Source organism: Chamaea fasciata, unplaced genomic scaffold, assembly GCF_029207755.1.
Source record: "Chamaea fasciata isolate MVZ Bird 193981 ecotype frontalis unplaced genomic scaffold, bChaFas1.0.hap1 SCAF_2, whole genome shotgun sequence".
Lineage (NCBI taxonomy): Eukaryota > Metazoa > Chordata > Aves > Passeriformes > Sylviidae > Chamaea > Chamaea fasciata.
This window is the reverse complement of record NW_027094087.1, coordinates 28,311,546-28,327,953: the sequence shown is the minus strand read 5'-3', so window position 1 is coordinate 28,327,953 and position 16,408 is coordinate 28,311,546. Positions and strand designations below refer to the sequence as shown.

Below are 16,408 nucleotides of genomic sequence, written 5' to 3'. Positions count from 1 at the left end.
CAGCCCTTACTTTCTGATTGCGTGACTTGACTTTGCACTTCAACTCTCAGTACGTTAGTGTCCCTGATTGTTAGATAAGGTAATGGTCCCCAGAGTTACAAAAACGCTTTAGCATCCCTAGACAAAAGGAGAGGTACCATGGAAGCACAAAGAACTGTTTACATGAGTTAAAAAATAACTTTTAACCTTTGATCTTGAAGATCTATTTCATGTGTGCACCATATGCTCAAAGGCCTGACAGCTTCAGCCTCACCTTTTTTTCTGTGGATGCACTCTTTGACTTCACAGCCCTTATGCTTTTAGCTTGATGGCATTCAAGATGTTTCTTAGCAATCATGTTCTGCCAGCAACACGCATTCTTTACTTCTCAGGATCTGGGAAATTTGTTGCATTCCTCTCTTTTCCACACTGCTCCTTGGAGAAGTTAACCTCTGAAGAAACCCAAGCAAACAAACAGAAATCCCACAAGCATAAGGGATTTGCAGCATGTTGAAAATGCATAGGGGTGGAAAAACAACTCTGTAGTTGTCAGCTGAACCTGATCCAAACAAGCTGATCAAAGATGATAACTCGACTTTGTTTTGTGCAGAAAGATCTTTGTTTATACATTGGGTGCACAACAAGGGGAAAACATTGAAGTAGCTGGCCTGGAATGAAAAATGGGGTGGCTAGAAGAGAGAAGCAGCAGCCTGCAGAAGAAATTCAAATTTTGCAGGGCTTCTGGTGACAAAGGAAATGTTATGGAATGTGTAAGGTTTATTTCAGGGCAGATATTTTTTACAGTTAGTTTTTACCTTGCCTCTAATATTTAATCTAGGTAAGGTTGTATGTCTGTGAAAGGGGCAGGAACAGAAACAGGCATGGCCATGAACACCTTACTTATTTGATGATTATGCTGAAAGAGTTTTTTAAAAAAGAAACTGCTTGCCCAAGCCAAAAGGTCACAAAGAGAGTGTTAACATGGGAAAGGTAGGAAACAGGACAGCAGCCTTGCAGTGAAAACTGTGAGCTAAGCCACTTGAAAGTGCAGGAGCAGGAGAGGAAAAGGCAGATTCTTTCCCTGCTCTCCAAATATCTGCCTTTCCTGCCCAGCAGTCAACTAGCAAACACATCACTCAGCACTGTCTCACTGATGACTTGATCTCACAGCCTAATGCATCCAGGCTTTTACCTCTCTTTCCCTGGTTCCAGGCTGCCTATGCAGGTGAGTGCAGCCACCCCTGGTTGTACTAAAGGTCCACTTAAGACAGCAGCGTACTGCCCCTGTAAACCAGTGACAAATGCTGAGGGAGGGAGTAAATGAACAGTCCAAATGTAGTTCAGCTGTCTCCCAGGTTCTAAAATCCACCAGTCCTAGTCCTCCCTGAAAGTCAAAACAGTCCTGAGGGAGACACTGAAATGGCAAATTTATCTTTTGCTTTTTCCAACACATTCATGATTTTTCAGACCTCTACCATAACATACCTCAGCTGCCTCATTTCCAAGTCGAACAGCACATTTAATCTCTGCCTGTACGTAAGCTATTCCAGTTCACTGATAATCCTTATTCTTTTGTACCTTTTCTAGTTCCAGTATATCCTGTTTTCAGTGGGAAAGACCAGAGCTGAGGATAGCATTCAGGATGTGGACATGACAGTCTTTTAATCTTCACATGGCATCTCCTAACCTACCACATTCAACAAGAAGCTGAAAGGTAAACAGCTGGTAGCTAAGATGCAAGCAGTTGTAATCACTCTAAGTCCTCTTGAACTGCATAAGTACTTCCAAAAACAAAGAGTAAAATAAATAAAACCAACTACCATTAAAATAAAAAGAAGAAAAAAGCCAATGCAAATGACAAAATTTTTGCCATCACCCAAAACAAACTAGCAGTAGAAAAGAAAGTTTGAAGAATGTCACTAACACCAAACTACAGTGCCAAATGTTGTCTCCTGTCTTACAAAATGATGGATGATGGGTTTATTTCAAACTCCAAGCAAAATAAATTGGATTCTGGGAAAAGTTAAAAAATTAATAACTACAATTTTTTCTGAGGCCTGAAAGTGCTACTAGAAAAGCAAACAACTCAAAGCAAGCGTAAAGACTAAAAGAGAAGGAAAACAGTGAAAGCAGTAAGTGTGACAAGTAGTCATGGAGGACAATACAATAATCAACATAAAGAAAAAGACAGAATACTAATATTTTTACTCTGGAACACTTAGAATAGTTTCAGGAAACCTCAAGGAATAGAAGGATACTTTCAGGCCACTTTTTATAGCTGTTTTTCCTGGTTCTGACAGATTCTCTTTCCCTCCTATCCAGCCTCTTTAGTCATGGTGATGTTTGTGGGTCTGTATAGGAGACAGGACCAAATTAAAAGCATATATATTTTTAATTTTGACTCTTTAATCAGATCTATTCCACAGTTTCTTGGCACAGTCAACCACACACAACAAAGAGGGGTAGATGAGTATTTGGATCTCAGGGAGGCAAACAGGAATCCCTTAACCCTGTGGCTTTGCTAGGAGGATTTGCTTGGAGCCATAGCTCCAGATTCAACCAGGTGATAAACTATATTCTTCTAAGTATCTTGTTAGGCTCTTTCTTTTTCATAAAAATCCAACACTATTGGGGTCAGGTCCCTTTGTTTTATTTCAACAGTGACTTAGTTACTGAATCGGCCACCAGGCAGAGGAGTGGGTATGCCTATGGAATCAGTCAGGTAAACCGGACAGTCACTGACAGATAATGAGGTAAACAAGATTGTACCAAGATTTGTTACAGACAATTAGACCAAGTCACAGCTGGTAAGGTGGAAAGGTTTACAAATACCTAGCACTAAAAGCCTATGGAATAAATCAATGCCCAGCAGGACAGAGACTGTTTGTTTGCAGAGTTCCTCATTCTTGTAATTATCTGCAACTTATCTCTGCAATACTGAATGAGGATATTAATTCAAGTGAGTTGATTCCTATGTACAACTGAGAGGCAATACATAAACAAGGGTGGTTTTGGAGCAAAGAGCTTTCAAGAAGCAAAATACTTCCTTAGTCGAGGCATCTTATCATGGAAACTATCGACATAGAAAAAAAATGTAGTAGGACATATAGCTAAAGTTGATTACCTCTTTTTCCCTTGTTCTTCAAACACAGTGTCAATATTGACCAAAACATGAGTATTTAAAAACCAGACAGAAATTTCTCATCATCTATAAAACCTTGAAGACTCACTCTACCCAAGAAGCACATTCTAAAGCATAAGTGTGGGAAAGGGTATGACAAAAAGTAGGTACAATACAATAGCAACATTTTAAATTACTTTTTATGCTTTTAAAAAGAAATACAATGTACTTTCTAATCTACATTTTAGATGTCATATCATCCCATTAGCAATTGTGACACAGAAGACAAGAGGAGATTAATTATTTCCTTTCTTTAATGAGTAGATTTATTCAGTAATGGCAGAATAGTGCATGTGACCATTTCACAGGAAAGCAGAGGTGGTTAATGAGAGCTTCATTAAGACTGAAGATGAAACACTACTGTAATGAAAGCATAAATTCAGAGGCTGGGATATTATAAAGACAGAAGCATTGTGAACATATAGTTTTATTTCCTCTGTAGTAGAGACTGTTGGATTTGGTATTAATGTCCTAACTACTAAAAAATCCCCAGTTTTTAACAGAAAGTATTTTGCATGAGTAATTGTTGGTAATTGTTCTGACAACTATTTGTCCACAATAGTACCAAATTTCCTTGATTTCAAGTCTGAATTTTCATAAATCCAGATTCCAATAAGTGTGTCTTGCTGGACTAAGTGTCTGGGTGTGAATGCAGGCAAATGGGTGTCTCTCCACATCTGTTGAGAGCTTACCCCTCTCATTCTCCTCAGCTTGGAACACCAAACAAGAAAGGTTATTCACTTTTTTCCTTTTAGTACCAGAAAACTGACTTTGACTTTGAAACTGAACTCTATTTACCACCTTGTGCACCACCCTGTTGGTACTGAATGGCTGTGATAAACTCACACCTCCATCTTCCTTTTCATAAATTAAACAAATCTGTCTCTTTCAAATTTTCACTGAGGCTTTTTTCCCCAAATCTTTCATCATTCTTATGTCCTTTTTCTTGCTCATCTCCAGTTTTAAGGCCATCTGTCTTAAAGTAAGAACACTTGCACTTGATACAACATTCCATCTGTTGCCACAGTAGTGCAAATCAGAGGCAGAAGATCTCCAGTTTACAAATTAACACTTTTATGGCATGCATTGTTTGGGTGAACCTGACATTCATCTACATGTCCATTGCGATGTCCAAGAGGTTTCATTGCAGTTGAGGCCTAAACCTTAGTGAATACATGCACAAATGTCAGTGTGTGTGAATTTCTTATTATCTCATTTCTCACTGAACATCAGCTAAAGTGGTTAGATTGTTGTGAATGAGTAGAAGTGCAGAGGGAAGACTGATGGCATTTTGTGTCAATCTAAAAAGATACTGAGAACTACATTCATCTTGTTTTTAAGATTTTTTTTTTCATTCAAATTTTAAGGTCCTGGATGAAGTTTAGGAGCAAATATTGCCACATGCTGACTTTACTGCATAGAGAACCTTCATAAAGCTGTTCAGATCTTTTGATGGGGCCTTATACTTTGAGTCACCTCCTGTTATGTGTTATACAGTAAGTATCCTAAAGGATCTGCTTTACATCACTGCTCACTCCACCCGTTCTTCATGTCTATTGTTATTAGGTAACAATAGGAGACAGTAACTAATTTGTAGAAAGGCAGATCTCTGTGATTTATGTAGAACAGTGCATTAGCATTCAGTCTTTACTAGAGTAAAAACTCTGACTTACAAAAATTGTAGAGAAATATAGCTAGTAATTTTCATCATCAAGAATAATTAACCATGGCAGCAGCTGAACTTAAGATTCATCTGTTACTGTCTGTCAAGGTACATAATACCTGAACTGACCAAAATCAAACACAAAACCCACACCCTGCCAATCTGTCAAAATCTGCTCACATCTGCAATCACATGAAACAGCGCTGACTGTTTAAATAAATCACATTTTAAGATTATAGTTAGTGTGTGAGCTAATTAAGATTCTTCTGTTCTTACAAGGCTGTTTATTATTCAAAGTGCAAATTCTCTGGGAATGCTACAGTTTTGGGGCAGATAGTATGTGCAACTCAAAAAAAGAAATAGAAATTACAAGAGAAAGGAGCTGGGAGAGTAACTCAAAAAAGCAAGCAGATGTACATATGGCTAGAAATCTGGCTGAAATGCAGCACTTCTGTGACTCATTCTCTTGATAGAAGAGCAGCAGAATAGAAAGGATGGGAGCTAAGGAGCTGTGGGAAACGAGAGATGATCAAGAGGCTTCCCAAGAATAAATGAGCGCTTACAGTTCAGTTTTCACCTTGAAAATTTTCAGCATGTACATATAGGTGCTCCAAAAGCCCTTCTAAATATATGAGGGAAAACACTCCTGAAACTTCAAAAAGTCTTCTGATTTCAATGTGTTTCTGATTTCTGTGATTGTTTGTAATCCTATAGTATAACTTTTGCCTAGGTTGTTTGTGCTGAAGAGATGTTTGGAAGCCTCCTCTGAGGTCAGCTTTGATGATTTTCCATCCAAACATTTCACTAACTCCAGACTAACATAAAGGGAATAACGTTTACAGATCTGCAGACTTAAAAATCACTATTTCCTCAGGCCAATGTGCTGCTTTTGTGCTTCAACCTAAGGTAAAAACAACAGGGCAATGTGTGCAGGTGTTTTCTGTAGCTGACCTGAACCAAATGATGGAAATACAGAGAAGAAATAAAGATGTGAAAATAAAGGAAAACAGTGAACTGACATCAGAGGAAAACAAACAAACAAACAAACAAACAAGCCCTAGACAACAACAAAACAAGCAAAACGAAATTGACCAAAGAAAGATCAGAGAATACAGGAGGAGCCTGATTAAGAAGAGCAGACAGCCAGACATTAGTAAATTTTGCCTTCAGTTATTGTGCTCATGCTGGAAAGCTTCATCCTCAGTGGCCTGTTTTTTCACATCAGTTTCTCTAAATTTATGATCAAACAGACACATTGTTAACCACACTGATTCTTAGATAGTTGTTAACAGGCTCTAGAGCTGAAATGAGAAAAGTGAGTTCTACCTCTTGGACTATTTTTTGAAGCTGGCAGCTTCCTGGTGCAGGTATCACCACATCCATTTTGTCTGGATCACATGTGGAAAGTTTTCTTTGCAATCATAAAATGTGGACGTGAAACTGTTATTTTATCCATGGCTAGCTCCTGAAGCACAAGATGACTGTCATGAGGGAAAACAGCCAGCTCACTAAGCTGCCCCAAGTAAGCCAAGTGTGACCTGTAGATCAAACCAACATAGGGACTGGGTAATAAACAAAGGAATTGCAATAGTTATAAGTAATATCTTTAGCAGAAAATTCCTTGCTGAAGAGTTATAACAGAATAGGATTTTAAGAAGAGTGTGCTTGGCTGTGTTTAGTAGAGGGCCAATGTTCTCTGTGTGCTTCTGCTTTGATATTCAGCAAATGCCTTGGAGATTTTGTTTTGGTTTTTCATACTCCCCAGGACAGGATATTCCAGGGTAGGGTTGCTCAACAAATAACTGCTCAAATGATATTGCTTGGGCTGCTTGCATCTGCCAGAGTAACCCTGCCCAACTGCGCAGATCCTTTTAAAGAATCTAAGGAGGGCGAAGAAACATTTAAGGATAACCAAATAAGAATTGCCTGTGCCCGAAAAAGGAATATAAGAACAAGTAAGATGAAGAGGGAAAGGAGTAAAGAAAATGGGAGAATAAAGAAGATGAAGGGGGAAAGGAATGAAGGATATATAAGAATGGGCATCACCAGCTACTTCCAGACCTGTACATGAGGAGCACAGACCCTTGCCAAGAAAGTAGAACATTTCAAAATTAGTTTGGAGGTGGTCCTGGAAAATGTACATGCAGAACAACTCTGCAGCAGCAGCAGGGGGGATGGACTGGATGTGAACTTATTGGGTCTCTTCCATCTCCAGTTTCTATGAAAACAGTCACCATTCTTTAGCAATATGATAAATATTTTAAAAAATCATAGATACAAACTAAATAAAACATATTAAATAACAAGTGCAGCCAATTTAATCATGACTTTTCAACTTTTTAAACCAAGACAGCAGGGAGGAAGAAGGAACAGGCTTGAGATTTTTAGTCCTCTTTGTTTAAGGCTAATTCACATAGGACACACCTTCATGAGACTTGTTCAATAACATTTGTGGAGCTGGGCTGGAGTTGTTGTTGGATTGTTCTCAGTCCACAGGGCTGCTGGTTTTATCCAATGCACACTGAGTGCTGTCTCCCTCTAGCAGCTTTTAATTCAGATTTTGCCTTGTTTATGTTTCACTCCTAGTTGGATCAGTTGATTTCATTTTGGGTAGTGCAATACCAATCTAATCCTTAAGCATTTCGTAACCTAAAGCTGATTCCTTTCTTCATTCCTGCACTGACCAAAACAACATAAACTCTCCTTCAAGAGCAAATCTACTCTGTAAGGGATCCATGTGTTGCAGATACACAAACTTCATGTTCCTCAGCAGGGGGAGAAAAATTTTTGGCTTAAAAAACATAGAACTCATTATTTGAGCACGTGCTGTATCCACCAAGTCTAGCTGCAGCATGGGGACTTGTGTTCCATGGGACAGCCACTAGACAGTGATATAGCCACATCTACACAGCCAAAGCACACCCCTCTAACAGTCTCAGTCTCTCTCCAGCATTTCCTTCACAACCTAGCAGCTCAAATTTTCTCTGAATCCCTATAAAAACTCATCTTGCATGTTTCTTCTGAGTACTCACCAGTGCCAGCAGAGAGGAAGGTTTTAATAAAGTCTTTTTTCCAGTACAAGCTGAAACTGAGGAATATTCTAAGGTAGAGGGAGACAGGGATATGCCTAGCCTGTGGTGCTCAGTTTGTACAATGGAAAGAAGACCTCAGCCTTCTGGGCTGTCAGTCTTCAAACTATCTGTCTAGCTTCTTTTCTTTGCAATAAAAGTGGTTTAAGAAGTTGAGGCAGACTTTGTCATTCTCCTGGTCACATACTTCCCTGAACTTATGCTCCAGAACATAACAATGGAGATCCTGGTTTAGGCCTCATTATATAATTCTCTTCAGCATGCCAGGCCTTGGGAAAAAGACTCAGCCATGAGTAATTTGGCTCAGATTTGGGCTTCAGCTTCCCAGCAGCTGGCTCAAGGCACTTATATCCACATCCACTGTATGAAGTATACCTCTGACAAACAGCAGCTGCATCCTCAGGAAGTTTTGTCAGAAGGAACATTAAACTTTCCAGTTATCCCTTTTGACTTTGCACCTTGACATCTAGCCTTTATATCTCCTTCCTGGCACTTTCTTCTTCCCCAGCCACAGGCACAGCCTGGATAAGGGACACAGATAAGCTGGAAGAGGCTAACTTACAAGAATAGGGAGCCTGTCCCAGCACCAGTTCATACTCCTTGCAAGGACTAGGTGAATCAAGCAGCTTTCCAAGACCTTTTGGAGTGCTGCCTGACTTGAGAGACTTGACCTGAAAGTTGCAAAAGTTCTGTTTGGGAGGTGGCCTACATTTTTGTCCAGATGATGGGAAAAGTTGCCCCTCTGAAGAGTTTCTGCACGAAAATGCCTGTGTGGAATTCGTTTGTCCTTCACACCTAGAGACAATCAATGAACAAAATGCCTGTATGCAATGAGGAGCCTTCAGTGCTTCATCTTACAAGCTGTCACCTGCCATGCTCACATCAACACAGGACCTCGGCACTCCCCTCATGTTTGTGAGACTCCATCACCTCATGGCATCTGCACATTTCCTACTCTGGCTACTCACTAGGAAATTAACTTGGAATAGAGAAAACCATTCACAGAGCCATGTAAGATGGCTGTGCAATACCATCCAACAGATCCATTATTCCTGATCAGGAATCATCAGAGACATCATCAAAAGAATCATCGGCTGGCATAATTTGCCCTAAAAGATGGACCATGAGACTCTATCTGCCTTAGTTCTGCTCAATATATACATAAATCCTTGGTAGGTCCAGCTGATTACAGATGCAACTCCTATCAATAATCTCTTCCAAGAGTCCTTTCCAGCAGCTGCCATCTTCTCTCCCAATATGCTTTGGACTGAGTTGCTACTGCACCTGGGCATCTGATGAGATGCAGCTGAAAACTATAGCAGCCTTTTCAGTCAAACAAAACTCTTATCTAGGGGGGGCTGACAGTGGGTCTGTGAGCCAAATGACTGAGTTAGCAGAAGAAGGAGTTGATAAGATTCATGTATACCAATGAAAGGAAGAAGACAAGGTCGTCAGTATCAGAACCGATAAAAAAGACAATTAAAAGGATATTTGCAGTTTTGCAGTTTTGTAGTTAAAGAAATAGAAATGAATATGCGCCTTTAGATTTTTTCATGAATGCTTGCCAAATATATTGATGTTAATTGCTTTGTACCAATGAACACGATGAGCTGTTTTAATTAGCCAATCATTTAAGTGCACACTTTGTTTAGAAATGTATAAAAAGGGAACACATAGCAAATAAATGAGAAGTTTTGCTACGTAGCACGGTGTGTCATGTCTCTACAGTGACACTCTTACAAGAGGAAAGTAGCTGTTTCTGGGCATCCTTCTGTCTTTCTGAATTCTCTCCCTGTTCTGTGAGACCCCCTTGGTAGCTCCCTGAAGAATCTGTCCACTGACACTGCAGGTGTCTTTCCATCACAAGGGACCTGCTGCAACTTGGAAGACTGGCCTGACAATGAGATCAAACCCTGAAGGTCACAGTGCAGTAGAGGTGACCACACTATCATGGAAGTCAGAGATATCTCTTGCCACCTCAGCTTTTCTCTCCTTTATCCTTAGGTCTGATATTCCACGTGGGCCCTTCCCAGCTTTTCCTTCTTTAATGGCTTGTGATATTTCCAGGAAATATTCAAAGGTAGGCTTGACTTGTAGTTTCAAAGGAGCTAAGGTTCAGTAGTTCTGTGTATTCCTTTTCCTTTTGCCCTCAAATGTGCCTTTGAAGTAGAAGTGATCCTCAGTATTTGTTGGTTTCATAGTTTTACAAGCATTGTATCACTGAGCTACTGATGCTGTTTAGTATTGCAATAGAGAAGGAAATAATTTTTTTTTAAAGTGTTTGGATTTTACTTGTAATTTTTATGCTGTATTTTACATGTTTGTTCTATGTGGCAAAGACAGAGAGAAGCTGAGATGTAAGGACTTCCAAATCGTGTCACTACTAAAACTGACTTGGGTCCAGAGTCTCTATTAAAAATGTCAGCTTCATCTGAAAAGGGAATAGAGTCAAACCTACAATAACTGTCATTAGCACAGGACTCAGAAGGGTAGTATTTCCCTGGTGTAAGTAGCTTACTCTTTCTTTTTCCTCCCACCTAATTCAAAATAAAATAAAGCCATGTGAATCAAAATTATGGATAACATGGGTTTGAAAAGGGCAGCATAGGTAATTCTTCCTCTGGAATGCTCTGTGGTCAGCTGTTTAGGCTATTTCCTCACTAAGTGAGAGATATGGGCTTAAATCTGCTTAGAAATGGAAAGAACTGAGCCTTCTGCCTCCTGGCTGGGCTCCCCAAAACACTGGGATCTGAGGGTGCCCTGATAAAGTGCGTTCTGGTATGATCTGCTTGAACTCTCTAGGTGAGAAAGAGGAAGAATGCCTGCCATACTGCATAGGCTCAAATACAAGGGCCCTGAATGGATGTCATCCTACTGCCTTGGCTTGTGTTGCTGAGTTCTAGATGCCAAAGAGTTGTCCAGCAAGATCAAAGACTGTCCCAGTGGGCTTGTCCTGCTGCCTCTTCCTAGTCTGATTTTTATTGCTGGAAACAGTTTTTGTTTGGTTGCTATTGTCATGGTGGAAGAAGTTATCACAACGTGATGAAGTTGCAGATAATGGGGAGCAACGATTAATATTGAGAGAAATTAATAAATAAAACTTTGTTACGCTGTCTTTTATTTGATACAGCCATGCATGAAGTACTGGGCCACAAAAACCCCTGTGGCATAAATAGCATAGTTGGCTATGAGGGGGTAGTGCAACAGTGAATATAGCAGTACCTGATTTACAAGTTTCGTGGAAGAAGTTTGGAGTTTATCATTCTAAAGGTTTTCTTTCATCTTTTCTATCTCTGTCCCACAATTACATGATTATTTTAAAAAACCAACTTCCTGTTCTCCTCAAGTTTCTTCATAACAAGAGAACAGCCTTAAAATTTTTTTTTTGTTTTATTGCCATGTTACAACATAGCCCTGAAGAGCCCGAATCCAAATACTTGGTGTACAAAGAAATCTGTACTGTTTCTTCAAACAAAATTTTATTTTGATTTAGGATTTGAAACATTAAGACTTTTGGCTGCTGCAGGGAAGTAAGTGTTAAGTTTTCTTGGCGTTGTAAATCAAAGTTTAATACAACATTAAGGGGGAATTCTCTGAATTTCTATCTGGAACCATCTCCAGTTAAGCAAGATTAAGAATTAAGAAAGCTATTTTTTCACCTCTGGCACCAGTAGTTTTTTAATTTTTTTTTTTAATCGGAAAAGCATTTGCTAGCATTTTATTATGGTTGTGCAATTATACTGTATTAACTATCAAAAGGATGATGATCTATTTCTTGAAAAATTAATGTACTGCAGTAGAAGTAGGAAAGGAAAACCAATTATTTAGCTAAATTAGCTGTATCCTAATACATGAAATGCTATTTGAGTACATAAGTGACTTCAGGTCTGTGGGTGATTCTGCAATAATACATAGACTATACATTTACTAAAGTTAGGTTTCATGGACCTCCATCAGAAATAAAGGTCTCTTTCACCTACTCAAGGTAAAAATACAACACACTTTTAATGCATTCTAAGTGTCACTCTCACCAGTATATTGCAACTCTAACAACATTTTTGTTGCTATTATTTGGCAAAGGAAAACTCTATGCTCAGGACAGATCCAAACCTCTAAGGCTGGATCTTAGAGGCACCAGAGCCTGTGTATAGGGCCGTATGCTACTTTTCTTTAAAAGAAGCATTTTATGAGGCTAAGAGTTTTCAAATACAAACTATAATGATCCCAAAAGACTGTTGCTCTCAAACAGTGTTGAAAGATTTTTGGACTTGAAAAGCAGTGTAATAATGTAAGTGCTACCACATAATAATGAAAGCATTTTGTTCTCTACATTTCAATTCCTAAGATCAAAATCAACTGGTGGGTATAGCAGATCTGTAGCGGTAAAAATCTGTATAACCACACCAAAATTTAACTGTACACAGCAAACTGAAGATTTTTGTCTTCAAGAAATACAGGTCCCTGCTGTCTACTGTGTAAGCTTCAGGTACCAAGGAACAGCATAAACTGGAAGGTCAGACTTTTTCATTGTGAGCTGGAAGAAGACCCCAATCTTGAAAAGAAAACCGAGCAAGCGATGATGATGATGATGATGATGATGATGATGATGATGATGATGATGATTATTATTATTATGATTATGATTATTATTATTATTATTATTATTATTATTATTATTATTATTATTATTATTATTATTATTATTTCTTCCCTACAGCAGCGTCCTGCTTCAGGGTTAAGTACCCGAGTGCCAACCTGTCGAGCGCCGCTGCACGGGGAACCGCAGGGTCAGCGCCCCGAAGCCCGGCTGCAGGGAGGCTTATGGAGAGGTATCCGACTTCCCTGCGCCTCCGGGCCGGTACGCGCGGTGCCCGCCCGGCGCCGCCTCTACCTGCGGGGCAGCGCGGGGCGGCGCGGAGCGAGGAGCGCCCGGGCGGGTCCCCGCGGTCGCCGCCGCCCGCCCCGCCTTGCGTGGCCCGTGGGAGCGGGCCCGGGTGCCGGAGGCGGCGGGGAGGGCTGGGACGGGGCCCTGGCCAGGGGTTTCTCTCTCCCCCACCCCCTCCTCCCCTCGCCGCCGGTTCCCGTGAGGCTGCAAGTGCCGCCGCAGCAGCTGGGGGGCCGGCGGGGGATGCTGCTGCCGCCGCCCTGCCCAGCGCCGGAGTGAGGGCAGGAGCTGGTGGCGGCAGGAGCAGCCCCGGCGGCGGGACGAGGTGAGCGGGGCGCGGGCCCGCGGGGCAGGTGGGTGCGCGCCCGGGATGGGAGCGGGGCTGGGGCGGGCAGCGCTCCCGCCGGGACCAGCCCGCCCGCGCTGGGGGCACACGGGGGAGCGACGGACGGGGCGCAGCCCGCGGGGTCTGACGGGCGGGCAGCGCTGCGCGGCGCCGGGTCTGGCTTTGGGGTGCAGAAACTTGGAGAAGCAGAGCCCCTGGCCAGGCGGGGTGCGGTGAGAACTGAGGGCGACAGGGGGCCGGGGGCACTTCAGGCTGAGCCCCGCCGGCCATGCCAGATGCAGACGTAATTCCACGGAGGGACCCCTCCGCCTCCCCTCCCCAAATCTTGGGCAGGGTGGTTTCTGATATATGTAGGATCAGGCGAAAGGAGAAATTTCCGTAGAGCTCTGAGATGTTTTCTCTGGCTCAAGTTATGTAGAAATAATATTGAGGGGAAGAAGAACAGTAATTCATAACAAAACTTTAAAGAGCAACAAGTTGTTTTACTGAAATCACACGCGCTGGGAAAAAAATCACCTCGTTGATCCTGACAGAAAGCGGCTAATAGCAGGACCCTGGAAACCGATTTATACCACAATTAGGAGTTTCTGAAGCCTTAGCACTATTCAAAACAAATTTCACCATATGTCTGAAGGGAGTTTTTGACAAGTCCTGAATCTGCCCTTAAAATCTTCACTTTTACTTATGCAGATATAGGATATGATACTTAAAATTATTTTCGTATTTGTTTGAAGTGTTTCCCTTTTTACTGATTTTTTTTTTCCTACTTGAAACAGGTGGTCCATTTTGCACCGCCTTCCTGCTCCCTCTCGGGCTCTACTTCCCAAAACCACCTTTGTGTGCCTTTCTGTGCAGTCATGGTGCAAACTAGATTAACCCTGTTGGACACTCTGGGCTGGATTCAGAGGAGCAGAGGAGGGGGCTAGTAGCCCTTCATCTCCCAGCCATGGCCAGTTCTCCTGTTTGATCATGTATCATGGAGGGGAGTGACTTTGCAGGCTTTTCCCGATTTCCCCCTTGAGTAGCGTCTCTATCACAGTTGGGACTTTTTTTGCGTCCTACTCGAGTTTCACTATCCGGCGTAAACGCAGAGAGGATGTGCTGGGAGGCGCAAGGTCAGGGGAGTATCAGTGAGGCGTTGCTAAGGCTATTTCCCAGGCGCTGTAGTGCTCCTGAAAGTGCTTATGCTAACTGTGGAAATTAGAGACCTTAACTCCTGTTCTTGATTTAGTCTGAGGCTGAGCAGTTATGCACTTTTTTCCCTTACTGTTCTATGCTTCTCCCCTCACCACACTGCAGGATTAAGCTCTATTTGCAATGAGAAATAGAAGTTTCAGCCCCAAGAACCAAATCTGTTTCTGTGCTCTGTGCATTCACTGGGGTCTGGCCATCGATCCCAGTGTTGTGAAGACCAAATTCTTACATCTTTTCTAGCTGTAAGAGTGGAAAAATTAGTTGGATGATTACTGGGAATGTGTTTAACTGAGCAGTGGTGCTGGCTGTTCAGATGAAATACTATTCCAAAGTCTAGTTTGCATTTAATTGATGTAATTGAAGTTGTTGAAATGTAATTATTTTTAAAGAGGATTGATTATGGCAGGCTAGTGACTAGAAACCACACAAAGCAGCCCAAAGTATTTCTTTTGTTCTAGGACAGGACAAGGCTGATATTTGGAGACATCTATAAAATTATTAGGTTGATCCTAACTCTGTGCCCAAGTGTGTGTGTCAAATCTCATTACAGTATTTGACACTGGAGTGTCCTACCCTTAACTTCTCAGAAAGGCTAGTGATGGAGTGGATGACATGCAGGAAAAATTTTGACATCGTTCTCAAATTGTCAATAGACCAATATTGACAGAAAAGGTTGAACAGCTACCTCCTGTACTAAACCGTATGGCTCAGTGGGAGAATTCACATCCCAGGTCTGTCAGCCTGACACCCTTTCTACCATTCTCAAACTTCAATATTTTCTTTTTATTTGATAAGATTATTAGGATTATCTTCTGAATTATGAGCAGAAATGTCGTGTGAGACAAGGGGACCTTTTCAGTTCATTCTCATTCCATCTGCATGTTGGTTGCAAGCTGTTGCATCTATTGTTGGTTGCAAACAGCCTCTTCTGCATAAATTGACAGCCTTTCTCAGTCACTTATTAACTGCAAGAGTGCAGAATTCTTTACCTGCACTAATTCGCGCCAACAATTTTGAGAATATTATTGACACCAAGTAGACTGAGGGAGGACATTGACAGAGAGGTGGTAGCGTTAGTACCAAAATTTTCTCTGCTGATGTTTCAAGGCTAATTCCATGTAAGCACTTTTTTTTTTTTTTTTTTTAGCTGAGAAAGTTAGGTGAGATGAACAGCCCAGCTCACAAAACATGAGAGATTATAATCTCTTCATGCCTACATGAAATGATGGTGAAGACAACATGATCTAGTGACTCATTTGTAAAGACCATTCCAGAATCTGTTCTGGGCTTGGACACTGACCTCAGACCAACCATTTTCTTTCAGTTTTCTGGTTTCAAAAAAGTGAGGGTAAGAACTTTACCTCAAAGGGTCTTGCTAGAAATACCTTGGTTAGAAACAGGGGTTTCTAAGGCACACTGGAATTTCCATGCAAAAAATTTTGCATTGTTTTATGGTATGGCTGACATGTGAGAACAGGCAAAGCAGAAGGCTTCAAAAGTATCTGATCATTTTCCCCTCCATTTTCAGGACGATTCAACTGACTGTTGTGGTGCATAGGGTTGGTTGACCACTTCTCTGATCTGCAGCCTTCATGTGGTCCTTATAATTACAACCCCTGTGTCTGAAACCAGCTTTACTGATCTAAATCCATTTTGGAGTTGGAGGGAAAACTTTATGCTACTGAACTTTTAATTTTTATTTATTAATAGTTAATTTGAGGCACTTGGGGCTGACATATTAACCTGCCTCTGCCTCCATTGCCTTGAATGGAGACTAATTGGTGCTGAATAGTTTGGTGGATGAGATACAGAACACCTGGGTGTCTGATATGGGTAAAGCGGTTAGTGTGTGCCTGGGTCATGATTTTTGATTCTTGAAAAATACTGGGTGGGGGAAGGGAAGGGGAAGGAAATGTTAAACCCAGCTGTGACATCACAGATATAAATATGCAACATTCTCTTGAGGGGAAAGTGAGGGACATTGTGTTGTGTCCTCAGTTTGGAGAGAGATTTGAACCAGTGCTCCTCAGGAGTTGTCAGAATGCAAGTTCTTGTGGTTAGTGGTGGCACT

General features: G+C 41.4%; 1 protein-coding gene across 2 annotated transcripts in view; it reads left to right on the top strand.

Annotated features, from left to right (window-relative positions):
- Nucleotides 1-12,724: 12,724 nt before the first annotated feature.
- The window catches only part of CASR (calcium sensing receptor), a 74,237-nt gene continuing 70,553 nt past the window's right edge, over nt 12,725-16,408 (top strand). The window contains exon 1 of one of the 2 annotated variants that reach the window (XM_066175511.1): nt 12,725-12,741. The gene's annotated coding sequence lies outside the window, so the exon portion shown is untranslated. Of the gene's footprint in view, nt 12,742-13,066; nt 13,123-16,408 lie in introns of those variants that run through there. The other variant, XM_066175509.1, reaches the window with a different exon arrangement.